The following is a 26,214-nucleotide window of genomic DNA, read 5'->3' as shown; positions in this document are numbered from 1 at the left end:
CAGTGGCACAGTGAGCAAGGGATTCACGTCTGAGCATACCCTGCCAACTTAGGGCAAACAAAGAAAAACCAAAGGGGATGATGGACGGAGCTTTGACAATACAAACACTCAACCCCAGTCAACTGATCTGGGTTTAATCCATCACCGTTCTTTAGCTCACTCCGCCACCCCAGTTCAGACATGGCCATATGCAAATCAGTCTGACCCTGTGCCTCATGGGAACAGTCCAGCCCGAACTGCCAAGCCATGTCTTCCCTGGACCGGAATCAAGCCTCCCAGGACCGGTTTCTGGCATTACAGCCGTCTTCAGCCGGGCTTGCTTGAATACAGTGGCAAAGTGAGCAAGGGACTCACGTCTGAGCATACCCTGCCAACTTAGGGCAAACAAAGAAAAACCAAAGGGGATGATGGACGGAGCGTTGACAATACAAACACTCAACCCCAGTGAACTGATCTGGGTTTAATACATCACCGTTCTTTAGCTCACTCCGCCACCCCAGTTCAGACATGGCCATATGCAAATCAGTCTGACCCTGTGCCTCATGGGAACAGTCCAGCCCGAACTGCCAAGCCATGTCTTCCCTGGACCGGAATCAAGCTTCCCAGGACCGGTTTCTGGCATTACAGCCGTCTTCAGCCGGGCTTGCTTGAATCCAGTGGCAAAGTGAGCAAGGGACTCACGTCTGAGCATACCCTGCCAACCTAGGGCAAACAAAGAAAAACCAAAGGGGATGATGGACGGAGCGTTGACAATACATACACTCAACCCCAGTCAACTGATCTGGGTTTAATCCATCACCGTTCTTTAGCTCACTCCGCCACCCCAGTTCAGACATGGCCATATGCAAATCAGTCTGACCCTGTGCCACATGGGAACAGTCCAGCCCGAACTGCCAAGCCATGTCTTCCCTGGACCGGAATCAAGCTTCCCAGGACCGGTTTCTGGCATTACAGCCGTCTTCAGCCGGGCTTGCTTGAATCCAGTGGCAAAGTGAACAAGGGACTCATGTCTGAGCATACCCTGCCAACTTAGGGCAAACAAAGAAAAACCAAAGGGGATGATGGACGGAGCGTTGACAATACAAACACTCAACCCCAGTCAACTGATCTGGGTTTAATCCATCACCGTTCTTTAGCTCACTCCGCCACCCCAGTTCAGACATGGCCATATGAAAATCAGTCTGACCCTGTGCCTCATGGGAACAGTCCAGCCCGAACTGCCAAGCCATGTCTTCCCTGGACCGGAATCGAGCTTCCCAGGACCGGTTTCTGGCATTACAGCCGTCTTCAGCCGGGCTTGCTTGAATCCAGTGGCAAAGTGAGCAAGGGACTCACGTCTGAGCATACCCTGCCAACTTAGGGCAAACAAAGAAAAACTAAAAAGGGGATTATGGACGGAGCGTTGACAATACAAACACTTAACCCCAGTCAACTGATCTGGGTTTAATCCATCACCGTTCTTTAGCTCACTCCGCCACCCCAGTTCAGATATGGCCATATGCAAATCAGTCTGACCCTGTGCCTCATGGGAACAGTCCAGCCCGAACTGCCAAGCCATGTCTTCCCTGGACCGGAATCAAGCTTCCCAGGACCGGTTTCTGGCATTACAGCCGTCTTCAGCCGGGCTTGCTTGAATCCAGTGGCAAAGTGAGCAAGGGACTCACGTCTGAGCATACCCTGCCAACTTAGGGCAAACAAAGAAAAACTAAAAAGGGGATTATGGACGGAGCGTTGACAATACAAACACTCAACCCCAGTCAACTGATCTGGGTTTAATCCATCACCGTTCTTTAGCTCACTCCGCCACCCCAGTTCAGACATGGCCATATGCAAATCAGTCTGACCCTGTGCCTCATGGGAACAGTCCAGCCCGAACTGCCAAGCCATGTCTTCCCTGGACCGGAATCAAGCTTCCCAGGACCGGTTTCTGGCATTACAGCCGTCTTCAGCCGGGCTTGCTTGAATCCAGTGGCACAGTGAGCAAGGGATTCATGTCTGAGCATACCCTGCCAACTTAGGGCAAACAAAGAAAAACCAAAGGGGATGATGGACGGAGCATTGACAATACAAACACTCAACCCCAGTCAACTGATCTGGGTTTAATCCATCACCGTTCTTTAGCTCACTCCGCCACCCCAGTTCAGACATGGCCATATGCAAATCAGTCTGACCCTGTGCCTCATGGGAACAGTCCAGCACGAACTGCCAAGCCATGTCTTCCCTGGACCGGAATCAAGCTTCCCAGGACCGGTTTCTGGCATTACAGCCGTCTTCAGCCGGGCTTGCTTGAATCCAGTGGCAAAGTGAGCAAGGGACTCACGTCTGAGTATACCCTGCCAACCTAGGGCAAACAAAGAAAAACCAAAGGGTATGATGGACGGAGCGTTGACAATACAAACACTCAACCCCAGTCAACTGATCTGGGTTTAATCCATCACCGTTCTTTAGCTCACTCCGCCACCCCAGTTCAGACATGGCCATATGCAAATCAGTCTGACCCTGTGCCTCATGGGAACAGTCCAGCCCGAACTGCCAAGCCATGTCTTCCCTGGACCGGAATCAAGCTTCCCAGGACCGGTTTCTGGCATTACAGCCGTCTTCAGCCGGGCTTGTTGGAATCCAGTGGCAAAGTGAGCAAGGGACTCATGTCTGAGCATACCCTGCCAACTTAGCTCACTCCGCCACCCCAGTTCAGACATGGCCATATGCAAATCAGTCTGACCCTGTGCCTCATGGGAACAGTCCAGCCCGAACTGCCAAGCCATGTCTTCCCTGGACCGGAATCAAGCTTCCCAGGACCGGTTTCTGGCATTACAGCCGTCTTCAGCCGGGCTTGCTTGAATCCAGTGGCAAAGTGAGCAAGGGACTCACGTCTGAGCATACCCTGCCAACCTAGGGCAAACAAAGAAAAACCAAAGGGGATGATGGACGGAGCGTTGACAATACAAACACTCAACCCCAGTCAACTTATCTGGGTTTAATCCATCACCGTTCTTTAGCTCACTCCGCCACCCCAGTTCAGACATGGCCATATGCAAATCAGTCTGACCCTGTGCCTCATGGGAACAGTCCAGCCCGAACTGCCAAGCCATGTCTTCCCTGGACCGGAATCAAGCTTCCCAGGACCGGTTTCTGGCATTACAGCCGTCTTCAGCCGGGCTTACTTGAATCCAGTGGCACAGTGAGCAAGGGATTCACGTCTGAGCATACCCTGCCAACTTAGGGCAAACAAAGAAAAACCAAAGGGGATGATGGACGGAGCTTTGACAATACAAACACTCAACCCCAGTCAACTGATCTGGGTTTAATCCATCACCGTTCTTTAGCTCACTCCGCCACCCCAGTTCAGACATGGCCATATGCAAATCAGTCTGACCCTGTGCCTCATGGGAACAGTCCAGCCCGAACTGCCAAGCCATGTCTTCCCTGGACCGGAATCAAGCCTCCCAGGACCGGTTTCTGGCATTACAGCCGTCTTCAGCCGGGCTTGCTTGAATACAGTGGCAAAGTGAGCAAGGGACTCACGTCTGAGCATACCCTGCCAACTTAGGGCAAACAAAGAAAAACCAAAGGGGATGATGGACGGAGCGTTGACAATACAAACACTCAACCCCAGTGAACTGATCTGGGTTTAATACATCACCGTTCTTTAGCTCACTCCGCCACCCCAGTTCAGACATGGCCATATGCAAATCAGTCTGACCCTGTGCCTCATGGGAACAGTCCAGCCCGAACTGCCAAGCCATGTCTTCCCTGGACCGGAATCAAGCTTCCCAGGACCGGTTTCTGGCATTACAGCCGTCTTCAGCCGGGCTTGCTTGAATCCAGTGGCAAAGTGAGCAAGGGACTCACGTCTGAGCATACCCTGCCAACCTAGGGCAAACAAAGAAAAACCAAAGGGGATGATGGACGGAGCGTTGACAATACATACACTCAACCCCAGTCAACTGATCTGGGTTTAATCCATCACCGTTCTTTAGCTCACTCCGCCACCCCAGTTCAGACATGGCCATATGCAAATCAGTCTGACCCTGTGCCTCATGGGAACAGTCCAGCCCGAACTGCCAAGCCATGTCTTCCCTGGACCGGAATCAAGCCTCCCAGGACCGGTTTCTGGCATTACAGCCGTCTTCAGCCGGGCTTGCTTGAATACAGTGGCAAAGTGAGCAAGGGACTCACGTCTGAGCATACCCTGCCAACTTAGGGCAAACAAAGAAAAACCAAAGGGGATGATGGACGGAGCGTTGACAATACAAACACTCAACCCCAGTGAACTGATCTGGGTTTAATACATCACCGTTCTTTAGCTCACTCCGCCACCCCAGTTCAGACATGGCCATATGCAAATCAGTCTGACCCTGTGCCTCATGGGAACAGTCCAGCCCGAACTGCCAAGCCATGTCTTCCCTGGACCGGAATCAAGCTTCCCAGGACCGGTTTCTGGCATTACAGCCGTCTTCAGCCGGGCTTGCTTGAATCCAGTGGCAAAGTGAGCAAGGGACTCACGTCTGAGCATACCCTGCCAACCTAGGGCAAACAAAGAAAAACCAAAGGGGATGATGGACGGAGCGTTGACAATACATACACTCAACCCCAGTCAACTGATCTGGGTTTAATCCATCACCGTTCTTTAGCTCACTCCGCCACCCCAGTTCAGACATGGCCATATGCAAATCAGTCTGACCCTGTGCCACATGGGAACAGTCCAGCCCGAACTGCCAAGCCATGTCTTCCCTGGACCGGAATCAAGCTTCCCAGGACCGGTTTCTGGCATTACAGCCGTCTTCAGCCGGGCTTGCTTGAATCCAGTGGCAAAGTGAACAAGGGACTCATGTCTGAGCATACCCTGCCAACTTAGGGCAAACAAAGAAAAACCAAAGGGGATGATGGACGGAGCGTTGACAATACAAACACTCAACCCCAGTCAACTGATCTGGGTTTAATCCATCACCGTTCTTTAGCTCACTCCGCCACCCCAGTTCAGACATGGCCATATGAAAATCAGTCTGACCATGTGCCTCATGGGAACAGTCCAGCCCGAACTGCCAAGCCATGTCTTCCCTGGACCGGAATCGAGCTTCCCAGGACCGGTTTCTGGCATTACAGCCGTCTTCAGCCGGGCTTGCTTGAATCCAGTGGCAAAGTGAGCAAGGGACTCACGTCTGAGCATACCCTGCCAACTTAGGGCAAACAAAGAAAAACTAAAAAGGGGATTATGGACGGAGCGTTGACAATACAAACACTTAACCCCAGTCAACTGATCTGGGTTTAATCCATCACCGTTCTTTAGCTCACTCCGCCACCCCAGTTCAGATATGGCCATATGCAAATCAGTCTGACCCTGTGCCTCATGGGAACAGTCCAGCCCGAACTGCCAAGCCATGTCTTCCCTGGACCGGAATCAAGCTTCCCAGGACCGGTTTCTGGCATTACAGCCGTCTTCAGCCGGGCTTGCTTGAATCCAGTGGCAAAGTGAGCAAGGGACTCACGTCTGAGCATACCCTGCCAACTTAGGGCAAACAAAGAAAAACTAAAAAGGGGATTATGGACGGAGCGTTGACAATACAAACACTCAACCCCAGTCAACTGATCTGGGTTTAATCCATCACCGTTCTTTAGCTCACTCCGCCACCCCAGTTCAGACATGGCCATATGCAAATCAGTCTGACCCTGTGCCTCATGGGAACAGTCCAGCCCGAACTGCCAAGCCATGTCTTCCCTGGACCGGAATCAAGCTTCCCAGGACCGGTTTCTGGCATTACAGCCGTCTTCAGCCGGGCTTGCTTGAATCCAGTGGCAAAGTGAGCAAGGGATTCACGTCTGAGCATACCCTGCCAACTTAGGGCAAACAAAGAAAAACCAAAGGGGATGATGGACGGAGCGTTGACAATACAAACACTCAACCCCAGTCTACTGATCTGGGTTTAATCCATCACCGTTCTTTAGCTCACTCCGCCACCCCAGTTCAGACCTGGCCATATGCAAATCAGTCTGACCCTGTGCCTCATGGGAACAGTCCAGCCCGAACTGCCAAGCCATGTCTTCCCTGGACCGGAATCAAGCTTCCCAGAACCGGTTTCTGGCATTACAGCCATCTTCAGCTGGGCTTGCTTGAATCCAGTGGCACAGTGAGCAAGGGATTCATGTCTGAGCATACCCTGCCAACTTAGGGCAAACAAAGAAAAACCAAAGGGGATGATGGACGGAGCGTTGACAATACAAACACTCAACCCCAGTCAACTGATCTGGGTTTAATCCATCACCGTTCTTTAGCTCACTCCGCCACCCCAGTTCAGACATGGCCATATGCAAATCAGTCTGACCCTGTGCCACATGGGAACAGTCCAGCCCGAACTGCCAAGCCATGTCTTCCCTGGACCGGAATCAAGCTTCCCAGGACCGGTTTCTGGCATTACAGCCGTCTTCAGCCGGGCTTGCTTGAATCCAGTGGCAAAGTGAACAAGGGACTCATGTCTGAGCATACCCTGCCAACTTAGGGCAAACAAAGAAAAACCAAAGGGGATGATGGACGGAGCGTTGACAATACAAACACTCAACCCCAGTCAACTGATCTGGGTTTAATCCATCACCGTTCTTTAGCTCACTCCGCCACCCCAGTTCAGACATGGCCATATGCAAATCAGTCTGACCCTGTGCCTCATGGGAACAGTCCAGCCCGAACTGCCAAGCCATGTCTTCCCTGGACCGGAATCGAGCTTCCCAGGACCGGTTTCTGGCATTACAGCCGTCTTCAGCCGGGCTTGCTTGAATCCAGTGGCAAAGTGAGCAAGGGACTCACGTCTGAGCATACCCTGCCAACTTAGGGCAAACAAAGAAAAACTAAAAAGGGGATTATGGACGGAGCGTTGACAATACAAACACTCAACCCCAGTCAACTGATCTGGGTTTAATCCATCACCGTTCTTTAGCTCACTCCGCCACCCCAGTTCAGACATGGCCATATGCAAATCAGTCTGACCCTGTGCCTCATGGGAACAGTCCAGCCCGAACTGCCAAGCCATGTCTTCCCTGGACCGGAATCAAGCTTCCCAGGACCGGTTTCTGGCATTACAGCCGTCTTCAGCCGGGCTTGCTTGAATCCAGTGGCAAAGTGAGCAAGGGATTCACGTCTGAGCATACCCTGCCAACTTAGGGCAAACAAAGAAAAACCAAAGGGGATGATGGACGGAGCGTTTACAATACAAACACTCAACCCCAGTCAACTGATCTGGGTTTAATCCATCACCGTTCTTTAGCTCACTCCGCCACCCCAGTTCAGACATGGCCATATGCAAATCAGTCTGACCCTGTGCCTCATGGGAACAGTCCAGCCCGAACTGCCAAGCCATGTCTTCCCTGGACCGGAATCAAGTTTCCCAGGACCGGTTTCTGGCATTACAGCCATCTTCAGCCGGGCTTGCTTGAATCCAGTGGCACAGTGAGCAAGGGATTCATGTCTGAGCATACCCTGCCAACTTAGGGCAAACAAAGAAAAACCAAAGGGGATGATGGACGGAGCGTTGACAATACAAACACTAAACCCCAGTCAACTGATCTGGGTTTAATCCATCACCGTTCTTTAGCTCACTCCGCCACCCCAGTTCAGACATGGCCATATGCAAATCAGTCTGACCCTGTGCCTCATGGGAACAGTCCAGCCCGAACTGCCAAGCCATGTCTTCCCTGGACCGGAATCAAGCTTCCCAGAACCGGTTTCTGGCATTACAGTCATCTTCAGCCGGGCTTGCTTGAATCCAGTGGCACAGTGAGCAAGGGATTCATATCTGAGCATACCCTGCCAACTTAGGGCAAACAAAGAAAAACCAAAGGGGATGGTGGACAGAGCGTTGACAATACAAACACTCAACCCCAGTCAACTGATCTGGGTTTAATCCATCACCGTTCTTTAGCTCACTCCGCCACCCCAGTTCAGACATGGCCATATGCAAATCAGTCTGACCCTGTGCCTCATGGGAACAGTCCAGCCCGAACTGCCAAGCCATGTCTTCCCTGGACTGGAATCAAGCTTCCCAGAACCGGTTTCTGGCATTACAGCCATCTTCAGCCGGGCTTGCTTGAATCCAGTGGCACAGTGAGCAAGGGATTCATGTCTGAGCATACCCTGCCAACTTAGGGCAAACAAAGAAAAACCAAAGGGGATGATGGACGGAGCGTTGACAATACAAACACTCAACCCCAGTCAACTGATCTGGGTTTAATCCATCACTGTTCTTTAGCTCACTCCGCCACCCCAGTTCAGACATGGCCATATGCAAATCAGTCTGACCCTGTGCCACATGGGAACAGTCCAGCCCGAACTGCCAAGCCATGTCTTCCCTGGACCGGAATCAAGCTTCCCAGGACCGGTTTCTGGCATTACAGCCGTCTTCAGCCGGGCTTGCTTGAATCCAGTGGCAAAGTGAACAAGGGACTCATGTCTGAGCATACCCTGCCAACTTAGGGCAAACAAAGAAAAACCAAAGGGGATGATGGACGGAGCGTTGACAATACAAACACTCAACCCCAGTCAACTGATCTGGGTTTAATCCATCACCGTTCTTTAGCTCACTCCGCCACCCCAGTTCAGACATGGCCATATGCAAATCAGTCTGACCCTGTGCCTCATGGGAACAGTCCAGCCCGAACTGCCAAGCCATGTCTTCCCTGGACCGGAATCGAGCTTCCCAGGACCGGTTTCTGGCATTACAGCCGTCTTCAGCCGGGCTTGCTTGAATCCAGTGGCAAAGTGAGCAAGGGACTCACGTCTGAGCATACCCTGCCAACTTAGGGCAAACAAAGAAAAACTAAAAAGGGGATTATGGACCGAGCGTTGACAATACAAACACTCAACCCCAGTCAACTGATCTGGGTTTAATCCATCACCGTTCTTTAGCTCACTCCGCCACCCCAGTTCAGACATGGCCATATGCAAATCAGTCTGACCCTGTGCCTCATGGGAACAGTCCAGCCCGAACTGCCAAGCCATGTCTTCCCTGGACCGGAATCAAGCTTTCCAGGACCGGTTTCTGGCATTACAGCCGTCTTCAGTCGGGCTTGCTTGAATCCAGTGGCAAAGTGAGCAAGGGACTCACGTCTGAGCATACCCTGCCAACTTAGGGCAAACAAAGAAAAACCAAAGGGGATGATGGACGGAGCGTTGACAATACAAACACTCAACCCCAGTCAACTGATCTGGGTTTATCCGGTCCTGGGAAGCTTGATTCCGGTCCAGGGAAGACATGGCTTAGCAGTTCGGGCTGAACTGTTCCCATGAGGCACAGGGTCAGACTGATTTGCATATGGCCATGTCTGAACTGGGGTGGCGGAGTGAGCTAAAGAACGGTGATGGATTAAACCCAGATCAGTTGACTGGGGTGAGTGTTTGTATTGTCAACGCTCCGTCCATCACCACCTTTGGTTTTTCTTTGTTCGCCCTAAGTTGGCAGGGTATGCTCAGACGTGAGTCCCTTGCTCACTTTGCCACTGGAGTCAAGCAAGCCCGGCTGAAGACGGGTGTAATGCCAGAAACCGGTCCTGGGAAGCTTGATTCCGGTCCAGGGAAGACATGGCTTAGCAGTACGGGCTGAACTGTTCCCATGAGTCACAGGGTCAGACTGATTTGCATATGGCCATGTGTGAACTGGGGTGGCGGAGTGAGCTAAAGAACGGTGATGGATTAAACCCAGATCAGCTGACTGGGGGTGAGTGTTTGTATTGTCAACGCTCCGTCCATCACCACCTTTGGTTTTTCTTTGTTCGCCCTAAGTTGGCAGGGTATGCTCAGACGTGAGTCCCTTGCTCACTTTGCAACTGGAGTCAAGCAAGCCCGGCTGAAGACGGCTGTAATGCGGAAAACCGGTCCTGGGAAGCTTGATTCCGGTCCAGGGAAGACATGGCTCAGCAGTTCGGGCTGAACTGTTCCCATGAGGCACAGGGTCAGACTGACTTGCATATGGCCATGTCTGAACTGGGGTGGCAGAGTGAGCTAAAGAACGGTGATGGATTAAACCCAGATCAGTTGACTGGGGGTGAGTGTTTGTATTGTCAACGCTCCGTCCATCACCACCTTTGGTTTTTCTTTGTTCGCCCTAAGTTGGCAGGGTATGCTCAGACGTGAGTCCCTTGCTCACTTTGCCACTGGAGTCAAGCAAGCCCGGCTGAAGACGGCTGTAATGCCAGAAACCGGTCCTGGGAAGCTTGATTCCGGTCCAGGGAAGACATGGCTTAGCAGTTCGGGCTGAACTGTTCCCATGAGGCACAGGGTCAGACTGATTTGCATATGGCCATGTGTGAACTGGGTGGCGGAGTGAGCTAAAGAACGGTGATGGATTAAACCCAGATCAGTTGACTGGGGGTGAGTGTTTGTATTGACAACGCTCCGTCCATCACCACCTTTGGTTTTTCTTTGTTCGCCCTAAGTTGGCAGGGTATGCTCAGACGTGAGTCCCTTGCTCACTTTGCCCCTGGAGTAAAGCAAGCCCGGCTGAAGACGGCTGTAATACCAGAAACCGGTCCTGGGAAGCTTGATTCCGGTCCAGGGAAGACATGGCTTAGCAGTTCGGGCTGAACTGTTCCCATGAGGCACAGGGTCAGACTGATTTGCATATGGCCATGTCTGAACTGGGGTGGCGGAGTGAGCTAAAGAACGGTGATGGATTAAACCCAGATCAGTTGACTGGGGGTGAGTGTTTGTATTGTCAACGCTCCGTCCATCACCACCTTTGGTTTTTCTACATATTTATATACAACAGTCACATACATTGCCTTTTATATTTCTACTTTGTTGCACATATATCATTGAGAAATATATTTACTCATTAACACACCCATAAAAAGATTCACCCAAAACAACTGTTTTCACATACAGTCTTAACCTTATATATGTACTTAATCAACTATTTACACATCTTTAGACAATTACACACCTTCCGTCCAACTACACACATATTTACTCTCTCATACAAATACTCTCTTAATTAATTAAAAACTAATATAGAGTTTCACATACCTAGTAACCTACTTATGCAGTAGTTTACACAACAAGACACAGAGTGAAACAAAAATTCTGACAGTTAAATCATTATCCATTATATTTAGTGAGACACTTTAAATTATTCACTCACACAGTCAATCACAGCAGTAGTAAATCCCCCATCCAGACACTTCTACATCCATTCAGTCATCAAGGCAGATTCCTATATATATATATATATATATATAATAATTATATAAATAACAAACCAAACCACATTCACTGGATGATGTCACCAGTGATGTCATCAGTAATGTCATTTGAGATGTCATCAGTGATGTCATCAGTGATGTCACTGACCATGTCATGAATGATGTAATATGTGACATCATCAGCAGTGGATTGCGAGCATGCGAGTTATACTTAGTACAACTAACTATAACGGAGGAATTTCAATGGTTTTGCATGAGTAAAATGTCCAGCTAACTATAACATCCCTGAAACCTATGGTTTTTTCAGTGAATTTCTACGGTGTTTTAAATGATAATTTGTAACTATAACATCTCTGAAGCCTATGTTTTATTCAGTGAATATATATATATATATATATATATATATATATATATTCTCCACCGTGCCCCGGAACTTAGAAACGCCACTCCACAAGGATGGATTAAAAATTTTTATTTGCTCACAAACACGCTGGCAGTCCCAACTGGTGAAAATCCCTGACGCGTTTCGTTGCTCCTGCAACTTAATCATAGGGAGGGGCCAAAGTCAACAGCAACACCCGGTTCGTACTCCAAACATTTCAAACAATTCAAACATACAAGCAGCCTCGAAGCCCACTGGAGGGCTAGTAACATTGAGAACATTAAAGGGCAGAAAATAGTGAGGCAAACACCATCGGACCCTACTATAAGGGAAGAATTGACTCCAAATCCCAGCATGCAGCTTATGGACAAATAGTGTTTGGAGTACTAACCGGGTGTTGCTGTTGACTTTGGCCCCTCCCTATGATTAAGTTGCAGGAGCAACGAAACGCGTCAGGGATTTTCACCAGTTGGGACTGCCAGCGTGTTTGTGAGCAAATAAAGATTTGTAATCCATCCTTGTGGAGTGGCGTTTCTAAGTTCCTGGGCACGGTGGAGAATGGATAATACGCGGCAGGCTCCGAGCCGCGGGAAACGCACCGTCTGAAAATTGAATTCAGGTCTGTGAGACTGTACACCGTTACAGCCTGCCAGCACGAAGGATTGCCCAAATTCAAACATACAAGCAGCCTCGAAGCCCACTGGAGGGCTAGTAACATTGAGAACATTAAAGGGCAGAAAATAGTGAGGCAAACACCATCGGACCCTACTAGAAGGGAAGAATTGACTCCAAATCCCAGCATGCAGCTTACTGGAAAGCCGATGCAAATATGGACAAATAGTGTTTGGAGTACTAACCGGGTGTTGCTGTTGACTTTGGCCCCTCCCTATGATTAAGTTGCAGGAGCAACGAAACGCGTCAGGGATTTTCACCAGTTGGGACTGCCAGCGTGTTTGTGAGCAAATAAAGATTTGTAATCCATCCTTGTGGAGTGGCGTTTCTAAGTTCCGGGGCACGGTGGAGAATGGATAATACGCGGCAGGCTCCGAGCCGCGGGAAACGCACCGTCTGAAAATTGAATTCAGGTCTGTGAGACTGTACACCGTTACAGCCTGCCAGCACGAAGGATTGCCCAAATTCAAACATACAAGCAGCCTCGAAGCCCACTGGAGGGCTAGTAACAGTGAGAACATTAAAGGGCAGAAAATAGTGAGGCAAACACCATCGGACCCTACTAGAAGGGAAGAATTGACTCCAAATCCCAGCATGCAGCTTACTGGAAAGCCGATGCAAATATGGACAAATAGTGTTTGGAGTACTAACCGGGTGTTGCTGTTGACTTTGGCCCCTCCCTATGATTAAGTTGCAGGAGCAACGAAACGCGTCAGGGATTTTCACCAGTTGGGACTGCCAGCGTGTTTGTGAGCAAATAAAGATTTGTAATCCATCCTTGTGGAGTGGCGTTTCTAAGTTCCGGGGCACGGTGGAGAATATATATATATATATATATATATATATATTCCACAGCACGGCTCACAATTGCAAACCCCTGGCGATTCTTTCCTCGGTGCAGTACTTATCGACAGAGCCACGCTGAAAATAATTCACCAACAACTTCCTCTTCAGGAAAAATAGTACGCACTCTCAGGATCTGAATTTTCTCAATTCTTGTTTAATTAACCAGCAGAGTCCAGTTTCAAGGAATACCGACGCGTTTCATTATTAACAGGTAACTTGCTCACGATTGATATTGCAATGCATTTGAACTATCCTATAAAAAGCTTGTGAACCAAACATGTGACTTCTGATGTCACTACACGTTCTATTGCACAGGCTTATGGTGGTTGTAGTCATAATTTACATATCTGAATCTGTAATGTTTTACAATACTCATTGTGGTAATAACACATTATCAATAAACAGTAAACACATGGCCCCTAACGCAGATCTATTATTGTTTGTTTGATTTAAGTGTGTTAATTCTTTCGTTTTTGATCATATCATACAGTCGGACAGCCAGCCTTCTCTAGGTTCTTTTTTAATTTTGTCAACAACTTTATTAAATTCTCTGATTGTGTCCGCTTTTGACACAAATCTTCAGGCAATTTTTATTCAATCTACACAAAGTTTTCACCTGTCTATATTTCAGTAGGAACTTGTGTGTTATTATTTGTTATTTATTGTGGGCCAAGTTGTAATTTAATACCTGTTATATTACGCTTCGCTATCTGTCATTTTTGCCTATTTTAATCGAAGCTTCATTATCCTGCCTATTTTTGAGCATTAATTTTTACACAGCAAATTCCACATTAGAAATTATGTGGGTGTGGTGATCAAAAAAACCCTGTTTGTGGTATTTGATTTTAACATCAGTCTCAGTTTTCCATATTATCATGTAATCACGCCCTCTAGTGGGCTTTTGATCTAATAGTTGTGTTTGTAAGGACAATTCCAACTGTGCGATTATCTCGCCTTTTATTTAACTATTTACAATGAATACAGCCCTCCAGTGGGCTATTCATCAAAACGAAAGAAGGCAACCATTTTTAAAAATATTTTTTTAAATTTAGTATCGATTTTTTCTGATTATATTGTATGCAATAAACTGATTTTTTATCTGTTGTCTGTGAGTGGGCCTCTTAACCTTTCCTCCTATAACCACCAATGATTCTTAAAACCAAATAGTAATAGTTCAGCAACACACCAAAAACAATTTTAATTCCAACATTCCCTTTAAAGATGAACATACAGTTATTCACTTTGATTCAGGCCCCAAGGAGAAAAAGTCCTGAAATTCAATGTCTCAAAATTGTTTCTCTGTCTCTACCTCTCACATGTGGGGATATTGTTTCCAATGCATAGAAATGCAACAATTTCCAATCTCCCTCGTGGTTGGCTTCTATGTGTTCTGCAACTGCGTAGCTTCTGTCCCTGTTGACCGTTGCTCGGACGTGTTCGAGTATTCTTTTTTCAGTTCACATTTTGTGCTTCCTATATGTTTTAGGGAGCATGGACATTCGATCACGTACACGACGAATTGGCTTTTACAGGCTATGAGCTCTTTGATTTGCCACAACTTATTGTTTGGTAATCTTACTTCAGTTGTGTACACCAATTTGGCAAACTTTACAATTGTGGCATTTTAGAAAGCCCTTAGTTTTTAGCCACTGTGTCCCCTTTCTTTTTTCCTGGTCTTGATGGTGGCTATGTACCAACTTATCTCTCAGATTTTTGGCACGACGGAAAGTAATATTTAGGTGCTTACCCACTATTTGGCTCACCGTTGGATCGAATTGTAAGAGTTTCCATTTTTTTCTAAGGATTCCTACTATTTGTTTGGATTCCCTCGTATGATCCAAAATTGATCTCACTGTTGTTTCTTCTGATTGAATTGTGTTCTGTGATGCTTTGTGTTTCACATCCAATGTATCTTGTCTCTTTTTCTCATTGGCACGTTTCCAGCATTTTTTGATGATTCCATATTTGTATCCGCGCTGTTTGAACCTTTTTGCCATTTTTTTGCTGTGTTTCTCCCATTCTTTTTGTTCAGAAAAGATACGACGTAATCTTAAAAATTCTCCATTCGGGATGTTATCCTTCACTCTTGTTTTTTAGAAAATATCCGCATGAAGAGAGGCATTGGTGGATGTCTCCTTTCGATGGAGTGTGGTTTCCAATTTGTTGTTTCGAATGTAAAATCTCTGTGTCCAGGAAAATTGCTCTTTCACTGCTGATACTATATGTGAATCTTATATTACCATCAGTTGAGTTTAACATTTAACATATATATATAGAGAGAGAGTGATAGATAGATAGATAGCAATAGATAGATATAGATATATAGAAATATGATAATATCGTCCATACCTTTCTTACATTCAAAAATAAAATGTTAGAAATTCACTGAAAAGCCAGAGATTAAAGTGACGTTATAGTTAAGTGGAAATGTTACCTAAAAAATAATTTTAAACTGAAAAATAATTGAAGTTCACCAGCTATAGTTAACTGAAGTATCTATAATATCCACCCTCCTTGGAGTGAGATGGATGACGGGAAAACAAAGCCCATCTGCTAATCAGATTGCTTTATTATTTTTAACTGAGTGCCCATGGGACTGTTGTGGGACTCTAGCATAACAAGCAGTTCAAATATCTATGCATTGTTAACCTTAATTTCTTAAAAACTGTGGAGCAGATTTACACCAAATCACAAAAAGCATGCTTTCTGTGTAAGTTCTAACTCTCTGCCAAAGCTGGCGTATATCCATTCAGCTGTTTTGGCTTGAGCCAGCTTAGAAGCAGTTTGTTTCTTTACGCGACTAAAAAACTAAATATGAGAATGAAATACATATAAAAGTGAATGGACACCTTGCACTCGTTACAGAAAACAACAAATATGATGAGAAAAATATAGCGCAAGCACCGTAAAAGAGTGCTTAAAGATGTAGAAATAGAAGAATATTATGTATGACGTGTCTAGCTTGCTTAACAGTTGATTTCATATAAAGATTTCAAAACATGTTGAAGAAAACTCTCAGATTGAATTTTTCTGTAATATTACAATTAATGAGAATGTAATATATGGCAACTGAATAGAGAGGAAATAATAAGCTTCATTTACTATTGTATGAATATATATGAAGAATATGAATGTATAATGCTCAAGAAACTATTTCCTTTTATTCTCATTTTAATGCACCACTGATATTAAAAAGTTTTGCAAATTTGAAATGCTATTATATGCTGAATCTTTATATGTTTAGGGTCTTAGATTTCCAAAAACAAAAAATTATAAAATGCTTGTAGTTTGTACGTTCACACTTGGAAAATGTGGTAGTAGGCCATACTAACTCAAGTGAAATTCAATTAAACAAATGTATTACACTTAACTACTATGACAAAAGCTTTAATTGATTTTCTCCTATTTGAATCTAATTATGCTTACAGAAATATTAATTTTGAGATGTTGATTTTAATGTTTTAAATTGACTTTATTCTTTAAGTTTGAATGTTCTGATGATGACTAACAGAAGGAATTCTACTTCAGCACATTCATGTAACGTGTCTGTTTTTCCTCATGACATTCGGACTAAGTTGGAAACATGTTGCAACATATGTATTGATACTACTGTGAAACTTGAAATTTTATTACTGAAACATGGGAAGCTTTGGGAATGAATATGCATATTGTGGACTGACCTGTGTGCCCGGAACATACAATTGATTCCTATGAACAGTATGAGAAAGAATGCCAATGTATCCAATTTTGTACCTTGTGAGCAGATGATGATCAAATGGACAACATATGATGATGGGGTGACAATCAATGTAATCTCTGGACTGATTATTCTATATTATCGCTTTCCCCAGGAAGGGGAGCACACTTCTATTTTCGAGGCCCACTATGCTTGCTCGCTCTGGCTAGCTTTTGCTGACTTGTACCTGGTCTTGGAAGGAGAGATGCTTGTGGTCCCTTGACCAGACCAATGTCCATGCTGCGAGAACTTTGAAGAGTTTTCTCTTCCTAATGTGAATGGCAGGAATTTATGCCTAGCGGAACTTTCCTTGGACTCATTTGCAGAATCATAGCTTAGGAATTCCCTGCTGAGATCCTCCTTTGCTCATTCTGTTTTCAGACTCTGCCCTTTTACAAGTATCCCTCTATGGACTGTAAGAGCTTTAATTATTTTGTTTATGTTTTATGTAGTTTCATACAACACCTCTAATTATTTGAGAATTTGATTGAGCTTTCTTAAATGCTGATTATGCTGATTATTACGTTGTTATTAATTTGATGAAGGATATTAAAAAACCTAATTGTCTGAGTCCCTTGAGTTTGTTAAATGTTCTCTTTGCTAAAACTGTGCATATAATACCTGGGTTTTAATGCATAACAGAAATAGCCATATATTATTTTCTGAAGATCAGGTTCTACTTCTATTGTCCTGCATAGCTACTACAGAACTATTGGTTTGCGTGATCTTGGCTTGTCTAAACTTCTTCAGGAGGTCTGAACTTTCTGTTGCTATTCTTTAATCTTTACAGTATTATCTTAAAGGTGGTGTATCTTAATCTAATCACACATTTTTAAAGTTGGTTGGTGATTCCTGGTCCTTTTTGGGTGACCAACTGTCAAAACCCTAGTTTCCCCACCCCTCAATGCGATAAGCAAGGTCCATCAGAGGACCAAGGTCTAGATCAATCAATCAATCAGGGGTTTATAAAGTGGGCTACTCACCCGTGAGGGCCTCAAAGAGCTGGGGGGAGGCAGCTCCGGATCAGTCGAAGAGCCAGGTCTTGAGGTCCTTCCTGAATGTGTGCAGGGTCGGGGAGCATCTGATGTTTACGGGAAGCTCATTCCAGGTCTTTGCTGTGATGTAGGAGAAGGCTCTCCCACCAGTTCTGTTTTTGCGAATGTGGGGGACCTCTGCCAGGGTAAGGTCGGCGGAGGTTCCTCTTGGGTTCGTGGAAGGAGATTTCCTCGTTGAGGTATTTGGGTCCGATGTTGTTCAGGGATTTGTAGGCATGGGTGAGGAGTTTGAAGACGACCCTCTTCTTGACGGGGAGCCAGTGGAGGACTCGTAGGTGCTGGGTCATGTGTTTGGAATGCTGTGTCCCTAGGACGAGTCTGGCTGCAGCATTCTGGATGGTTTGGAGTTTGTGTAGAAGAGCTCTGTTGATTCCGACAGTCCTTCTGCAGTCAGGGGGATCCATTTGAAGGTCTTGCGGAGGATGCGCAGGCAGTTGAAACTGGTGGAGGTGACAGCGTTGATCTGGCGGTTCATGAAGATGGAGGAGTCGAGGATGATGCTGGGGTTTTGTGCGTGGTTTGTAGGGGTGGGTGAATTCCCCAGGGCGAAGGGCCACCATGTGTTGTCCCAGGCGGTGGTGCAGGGTGCGAGGATGAGGACCTCGGATCTGTCTGAGTTGAGCTTCAAGCAGCTGTCGTTCATCCAGGCTGCGACATTCTTCATTCCTTCCAGGAAGCAGAGTCTGGTGTCTTTGGGATTCTTTGTGAGTGAGAGGATGAGCTGGGTGTCGTCGGCATAGGATACAATGCTGAGCCCATGCTGTCTGATGATGGCGGCGAGGGGGGCCATGTAGATGTTAAAGAGCGTGGGGCTGAGAGATGAGCCTTGGGGTACTCCGCAATTGCTATCGGTGGGTTCAAAGAGGAAGGGAGGGAGTCTAATCCTCTGGTTTCAACCGGAGAGAAAGGATTGGATCCAGCCGAGGGCGGCTCCATTTGTCCCTGCATTGTGAAGTGTGGCTGCAAGCGTGCAATGTGAGACGGTGTCGAAGGCTGCAGAGAGGTTTAAGAGGTTGAGGGCCGCAGTGTGTCCCTGGTCGAGTAGCATGCGGATGTCGTCAGTGGCAGCGAGGAGTAGGGGTGGGCCGAATTTGCGTAATCGCGTTACACAAATCTCCACGAAACTGTAAAAAATCTCTGGGAACACGCAGAAATTCTGCGAACACGCGGAATTGCTTGTTCGCGATGGTTTTTTACTGTTCACAAATGCTGTTTGTTTGCTTGCTTGGGGGGAAATATCTTGTGAACACGCATTTGAGAACGCGAACAAGCAAACAAATGTGTGAAGTCGCAATACGCAGAATTTTGGGCAATTTCGCGTTGTTCGCGGAACGTGAAATTACCCAAATTCCGCAAATTCCGTGAGCGGAACAGAATTTACCTCCCAGGCCTAGCGAGGAGGGCAGTCTCAGTGCTGTGGTTGCAGCGGATTCCCGACTGGGAGGCATCTAGGATGGAGTTCTCTTTGATGAAGGCGGTCAGCTGGGCGTTTACAAGTCTCTCGTTGACTTTGTCCGCGAAGGGGAGGAGAGAGATGGGCCAGAAGTTTTTCAGGTCCGTTGGGTCGGTCAATGGTTTCTTGAGGCGTGGTTTTGATAGAGCGCGCGAGGCCACCCGACCAACAGTTTTCGCCGTTTCCGGCTTCAGGGCCCATATACTTTTCTAATCACCATATACATCGATCAGGTGACTTCACGAGCTCTACCAAGTTGGTGTGTGTGTGTTCCCTGCTACCAATTTTCGGTGCACCCGACTTACCATCCACCGATGCGGGTGCCTAATGACCACAATGAATCAGGGAGCTAGCTGTAAAGGAAAGGCAGCAAAATACAAACCCAACCAATAACATTCAAATACTGTTTAAATGACCACGGACAACTGGAAGTTTTAAAATGTTTATCTAAAGTTCAATATTTTCTTGCATGAGGTACAGTAAATTAAGGCAATCAATAACCAAGATAACGTAAATCACATAAACATGAAGAAATAATGACAGAGTAATCATCAAAGTACTAAATAAAATGTAGCGAGAAAATACTATGTAAGTCAGTATTATCTAAACAGGGATAGACTAAGTGTGTGTGACTATAGAAGAGCTTATAATGAATAACACGCTTCACTTAAGGTGAAGGGGCCTTTGAACAACCTAGGCAACGAAGTTCTAGACCATATCAGAAAATGACACACTGCTATGCAAAATATAATTTCTAACAAATGAGAAGACATAGGAATAACTTTGCAAAATTATAAATGACTGTTCAATAGTTGCGGAAAGGCATGGAAATATAACATATGCAATGTTGAACTTTATTTAAGCAAAAGTTAGAAATTCAGAAGGTGCAAGAATTTCAAGAGGTTCAGAGTAATATTTACCTAGAAAAGGTGTGGAAACCAAACCCTGGCCACGGGTCAGTTAAGGACAGGAAACCCTCAAGGAAGGATACCCCTCAAAGGACAGCAGGTGCAGAATGGACACCCAGGACAGGACAGGATACCCTCGGAAAAGGAATCAGGACAGGACCCTCAGGACAAGACAGCAAACCCTCAGGACAGGACCCTCTTCAGGATAGGACCCTCTTCAGGATAGGACCGGAACCCACAGTTCGGAAGCAACGCCTGCGCTCCACCCGCTCTGCAGCTATCGATCAAGACCCCGATTGGGTCAGCGAACTCCCAGCTAAGTGCCTTGCCAGCACTTTAAGGTTCGGTAGAACCTTAGTCTATAGTCAAATTCGGACAGAGTGCTCCGCAGCTCTCTGTATCTTCAGTCACCTATTGAGTGCGTTGGGTCAGTGACAGGTCAGCTAAACCAGACAAGTCGGACGGTTCACTAGGTGAACCCAGGGTAGATATACAGTTTGGGGACAGTGTACCACCCCCCAATGTTGCAAAGTGTCAGAATCCCTCAATTTCGATTGGTCCTAAGGTAGGGTTTGGGTAACACACCAATCACAATACGCGAATTGAAGCCTTCATTAACATATTTGGGTACCGCCTAGCAGATTTGGGGTTCCCATGAGCTAACAGTAGCGCAATATTACAATGTATCACATAAGGAGCCACATTCGCTGTTCTCGCAGGGCAGAGGTGACTTTCTCAGGAGCATCTCGCCCATCACTGCCAGCTGGCTATGTTCCATCAGCCAAGGTCCCTCGTGCTGCCGAATGTCGCACAGGCGCAGAAGGGACCTCCAATATGGCTCTCCTCTCACTCAGACCCCCATTTCCCGCGGTACATGAAAAGTAAGCGAAAACAAATTAATACATAATAATGTCATTAGGAAAACACATCACAGGGTCTGTACTTTTAACTCATCATCAAGAAATAAACTTATGCATTTAAATGTTAGCTACATTGAGACGGACACAAGAGCAGTGGCACGAGCAGTACCACATGATAAGCACAGCTATGAATTACGCATGCGCATAACTTTCCCTCCACTTCTGCAGACGCGTCAGGACACGTGAGTGTGGCTGACGCATGCGCAGTAACTAAAATACAAGCGACGGCCATTTTAAAAGGACACGGATTAATTCATTAGAAATACACATAGGCAAGCTTCGGGAACTTTACTTAAACTAAATATAAACGTTAGTAAAACATACACGGGTTACCTTATTATACATAAATGAGGTTCTTGATTTCGGCAAGCCGCAAAATATGCGAAGCTTTGCTTCATCAATCCCCTCTTTGATGATATCTACTATCATCACAAATTATAATGGAACCAGATGCCAACTTTCTTTCACACTTTATAAAGTTCTATTTCTTCCAGCAACCGCTCTAACTTTTCTCTTTCAGTTTTAGCAGGGTGAGAAGTTTTCACCTTTTTGTATATCTGATCATTCACTTCCTCTAATTCAATCTCATCCACACTTCGTTTCACTCCTCTTGCATTTACCTCGTGCTTTTTGGTGCGCTTGCGGTATTTACAGCATAAGAAAATGGAAAGTATAATAAGACCTATAATACCAATTGGCATCAGAATTTTGAATAATAAGCTTTTACCTATGCTAGCAAGCCAATGACCTACATTTGAGAGACCATCTACCAGTCTCTTCCAGGCACTATCAACCTCGAGTGGTTTGAGTTCCTTTGCCAAATTAGTAATGTTTTTCACATATCTTTTGATCTGTACACTTTTATCCGGAATATAAGTGCAACAATGTTGCGCCTTCAACATCCGGCAGACTCCGCCCTCTTTCGCTAATAAGGTGTCAAGAGCAAGTCGATTTTGTAAAACCATTGATCTGATCGCAACCATTTCGGTATTGACCAGCAGAAATCCATGAGCTGTTTCAGTAGACAGCACATCTACTATAGTAGACAATTTGCAAATTCTGTGAGTGTTCAGAACCACTCCCACTCCAGGTATCAGTGCACTGAAAATACTACCCATAATTTCACCTATACTTTCTCTTTTACTACGCACTAAGCCATTAGTATCTTCATTGCTTCCAGCTTTTCCATTCACATGGTATATTTTCGGGAAAACAATGCCAAAGTAGCAGCTCCCATACCAGTGATCCGGCAATTTGAAATAAGCCTTGTCCCCACAAATATAATAAATTCCAGGAAACACAGGCTCTGACCCATTTTTGAAACCCCAACCTCCAATTACCTTGTAATTATGTTCGCATTCACTGGAACCAATGAAAACATTATTATAATAGCTAGTCTTCTCGCGGTGAAGACATAGCTTGCCTTTCTTTTCAAAATCCAGCAACAGAGCAGGACCCGCTCCACCAGATGAGGTGCCTTCCATGTTTTCTGCCCACTTTGGCTTTTTCTGACTTTCGTCATTAGCCTTCTTCTGAATTTTAATTCTCCTTTTCTCTGCCATGTTCAGGAACATCTTTTCCTGCTCACGCAAAGAACAAGTCAAGTTATCTCTGTGTGCGTCTGCTATGTCAATGTTCCCTATAGTCAGAAAGTAGTCTCCCATATATCTTATGGTGTCAGTTTTGGTATGTACAGGATTCAAGTTCCCACGTATAGGAAGTTCAGAAAAGATCACGTCATTGTTAGAGTAATAATACTGTAACGGTCCCCTTTTGTAAAATAAACTAGCTAAAATGCTACAGGAAATTCCATATGTTAATGGCAGATGATGGTATGTCACGCCTTCAGCCACCGAAGTAGGTAGCTTCATGCAGACATAGCAATCTTCAATTTCCATAGTCTCTACATAGTGTATTAACAAGTTTGCGAAAACATTCAAATGTGTCCTGTTTTTCATTCCATGATAATGTAGTCCTTTCTCATCTGATGCTTCTAAGTCTCGTTTAGTTTGTCTCAATGCTCTCTCATGTCTTTCTACACTCTGTGTTGTCAGCTCCTCATTGTCAGTATTTACAACTTCAGTAGGGACAATGTTAGTATCTTTACTTACAGCAAAGGGAATGAATATTGTTAATCCTATCCAGATAACTATCAGTACTACTACACTACATATACACACCTTGCAACACGTCTTAAAACGGCTGCAACTAGGTCTACCATTCACTGTTGAATCAGACATTTTAGCTCAGTAGGAGTGTTCTCACCCCTCTTTTTTACTTTTTACACAACTAGCTTACTTTGTGCAAATTCACGGTGGCTCGTCTTCCTCTTCAGCTGAGTACTCTGGGACAGGTTCTCCGTCGCTCACGTCAGTTATATCAAGATCTTCAAGTTCTTCCAAAACCAATGTCCATTCAGGAGATTTGTACTTTTTGTTTTGTCTTTTTATTCGCTCACTCCTTCTTTTGGAAGAGTCTTCTTCTTGCTCTGCTATTCGAGCACTTCTTCTTGCTTCTGCACGTTTTTCTTCCACTGTCTTTATCCTTAGTCTCAGTCTTTTTACAAACCTAGGCTCAAGGTTGTTTCTTTTCTTTAGTCTCTTAGTCGGTACTTGGACTTCACTTTCTTTTCTTCTTCTCTTGTTCTCTTTATCTTGTGGTAATTCTTCTCCACTTTCTTCTCCTACTTCCCTTATCTGACTAGTTCCAGGGCTAGCATCAAATTCTTCTGCCTGGTTGCTAATCTGGCCTTGTTCAGGAATATTTTGTTTTATGCTTTCGATTGTCTCTGTTTCTGTTTCTGTTTCCTGAACCCGTTCTTTTAACCCTATCTGATCCTGTTCAAGCACTTCGATCTCTTGATTTTCTTCTGCTCGAACTATTACTCTATGTCTAGTCTGTCCCTTATCCACATCAGGAGTTAGCGGAGGAGTATCAAACACTTGCTCTGTATCCTGCACTTGTTCAGTATCGGGTACTTGTTCAGTCTTATTCACTTGATCTGTATCAATCACGTGCTCTGTCCCTGTCTGACTTTCTCCTTCCTCAGTTTTGATTTGAATCTCAAGTGGCTGAGGTTCTTCGCCTGTGCCTTGCTTTTCCTGACTAGTCCACTCTCTACCTTCACTAAGTCGTTCTCTTGTTCTGATAGGATCTTCGGTCAGATCAATCATCGGTATCCATTCTTCTGGCCATATGCTTGGCAGCTCGTCTTCAGCTACTCCTGGCTCAGTTTCCTGGACCTCTTCAGCAGGCTGGTTTCTTGGCAGTTCGCAGTCAACTACTCCTGGGCCAACGTCTGCTGTTCCTGCAACCTGACTGGTGCTGGGCTGCTCGTTGTCAGTTGCTACTGGTCTGGCTTCTTCAGGGTCCTCTGCTGGTTGCCCTGGTTCTTCAAATCCTTTGTCGGGCAATACCTTCTGGGTGTGTCCAGCGTGGATCCACTGGGGAACACCTGCGACTTTCACTGCAGTGGTTGTCACCAGGATTACTTGGCGTTTCTTTCCCCACCTTGGTGCCAGACAGCTTGATCGAGTGTGCTTCTTTATTTTGACCCAGTCTCCTGGAACCAAGCTGTGGAGAGGAGTCGTTGGATTGAGGATGCCGTCGTCTCCAATCTGGCGAGAGATAGAACGCACTTGGTCACCCAATCTTCTGCAGTATTCAAGCACCAAATCATCAGTAATACTCAACAGTTTGCTTCCTGGCACCCATGCTTGTCTCATCACTCTTCCCATAATGATTTCATGGGGACTTAGGCCTGTCTTGCGGTCTGGAACACTTCTCAGTCCCATCAGGACCAGGGGCAGGGCCTTCACCCAGGTCATGCCAGTAGCATCTGTCAGCTTTGCTAGTCTGTTTTTGATAGTTCCATTTACTTGTTCCACTATTCCAGAAGCCTCTGGGTGGTATGCACAATGGAGTTTCTGCCTTATTCCAAAGGCCTTACAAAGTTCAGCCAGTATGTCATTCTGGAAATGTCCACCCTTATCTGATTCAATAATGCATGGTATTCCGAACCTAGGTATCAGTTCTTTTAGTAAACACTTCGCTACTGTCAGTGCGTCACTTTGAGGAGTAGGGTAAGCTTCTACCCATTTTGAAAATACGCAAACAATGACAAGGACATATCGTTTCCCTTCACAACGGGGCATGGTGATGAAATCAATCTGTATCTTTATAAAGGGACCCCCTGATCTCCCAATCTTGCTCAGCTCAACCATTGTCCTTTTGCCTGGGTTCATCTGTTGACATGACAGGCACCTCTGGCAGAGGGACTCTGCTACCTTCCTGAACTTCTTGCTGTACCAAGTCTGTTGAAATACCAGAATCATGGCATCCCTACCAATGTGTGATCCTTCATGTATTAATCTTGCCATTGTGCCAAGCAAGTGTCGGGGTAACACAGGCATACCAGTTGGACCTATGATGACACCATCCACACGTCTCGGTCTACATCCATCCTCCTTCCATTTCTCTCTTTCTTGCCAAGGAGCCGACTCCTGCCACTCTCTCACCTCATCCCATGTAGGCACTTCCTCAAACACCTGAAGCTGGCAGCTGGTTCCTGGCCCCCCTCGTTTTGGATTTACAATATACCGATCTTTGGCACACCATTGAGCCACTCGATCAGCATAATCGTTTCCCATTGATATCCTGTCCATGCTCCTTTGATGAGCAGTACATTTTACCACTGCCAGTTCTTTGGGCAACTGAATGGCCTCTAAAAGGTCATGAACAACTTTTGCATTCCGAATGGGAGTACCTGAGGAAGTCATGAATTCCCTCTGCAGCCATAATTGGCCAAAGTCATGCACAACGCCATAACAGTACTGACTGTCAGTATACACTGTTATGCGTAAGTCCTTCCCAATTTTGCAAGCCATTATCATGGCTATCAATTCGGCTACTTGTGCAGACTTGATGTTATATAGGTAACCTGCTTGTTCAATTTTTGTGAAAGACACTACTGCATAAGCAGCACTCAAGCCTCCTAATTCATGTCTTAGACAGGAACCATCCACAAATAGTTCTTTATCATGCTCAGGCAATGGCACT

This window comes from Lissotriton helveticus, chromosome 7 (genome assembly GCF_964261635.1).
Source record: "Lissotriton helveticus chromosome 7, aLisHel1.1, whole genome shotgun sequence".
Classification (NCBI taxonomy): Eukaryota; Metazoa; Chordata; class Amphibia; order Caudata; family Salamandridae; genus Lissotriton; species Lissotriton helveticus.
This window is presented reverse-complemented; position numbering follows the sequence as displayed.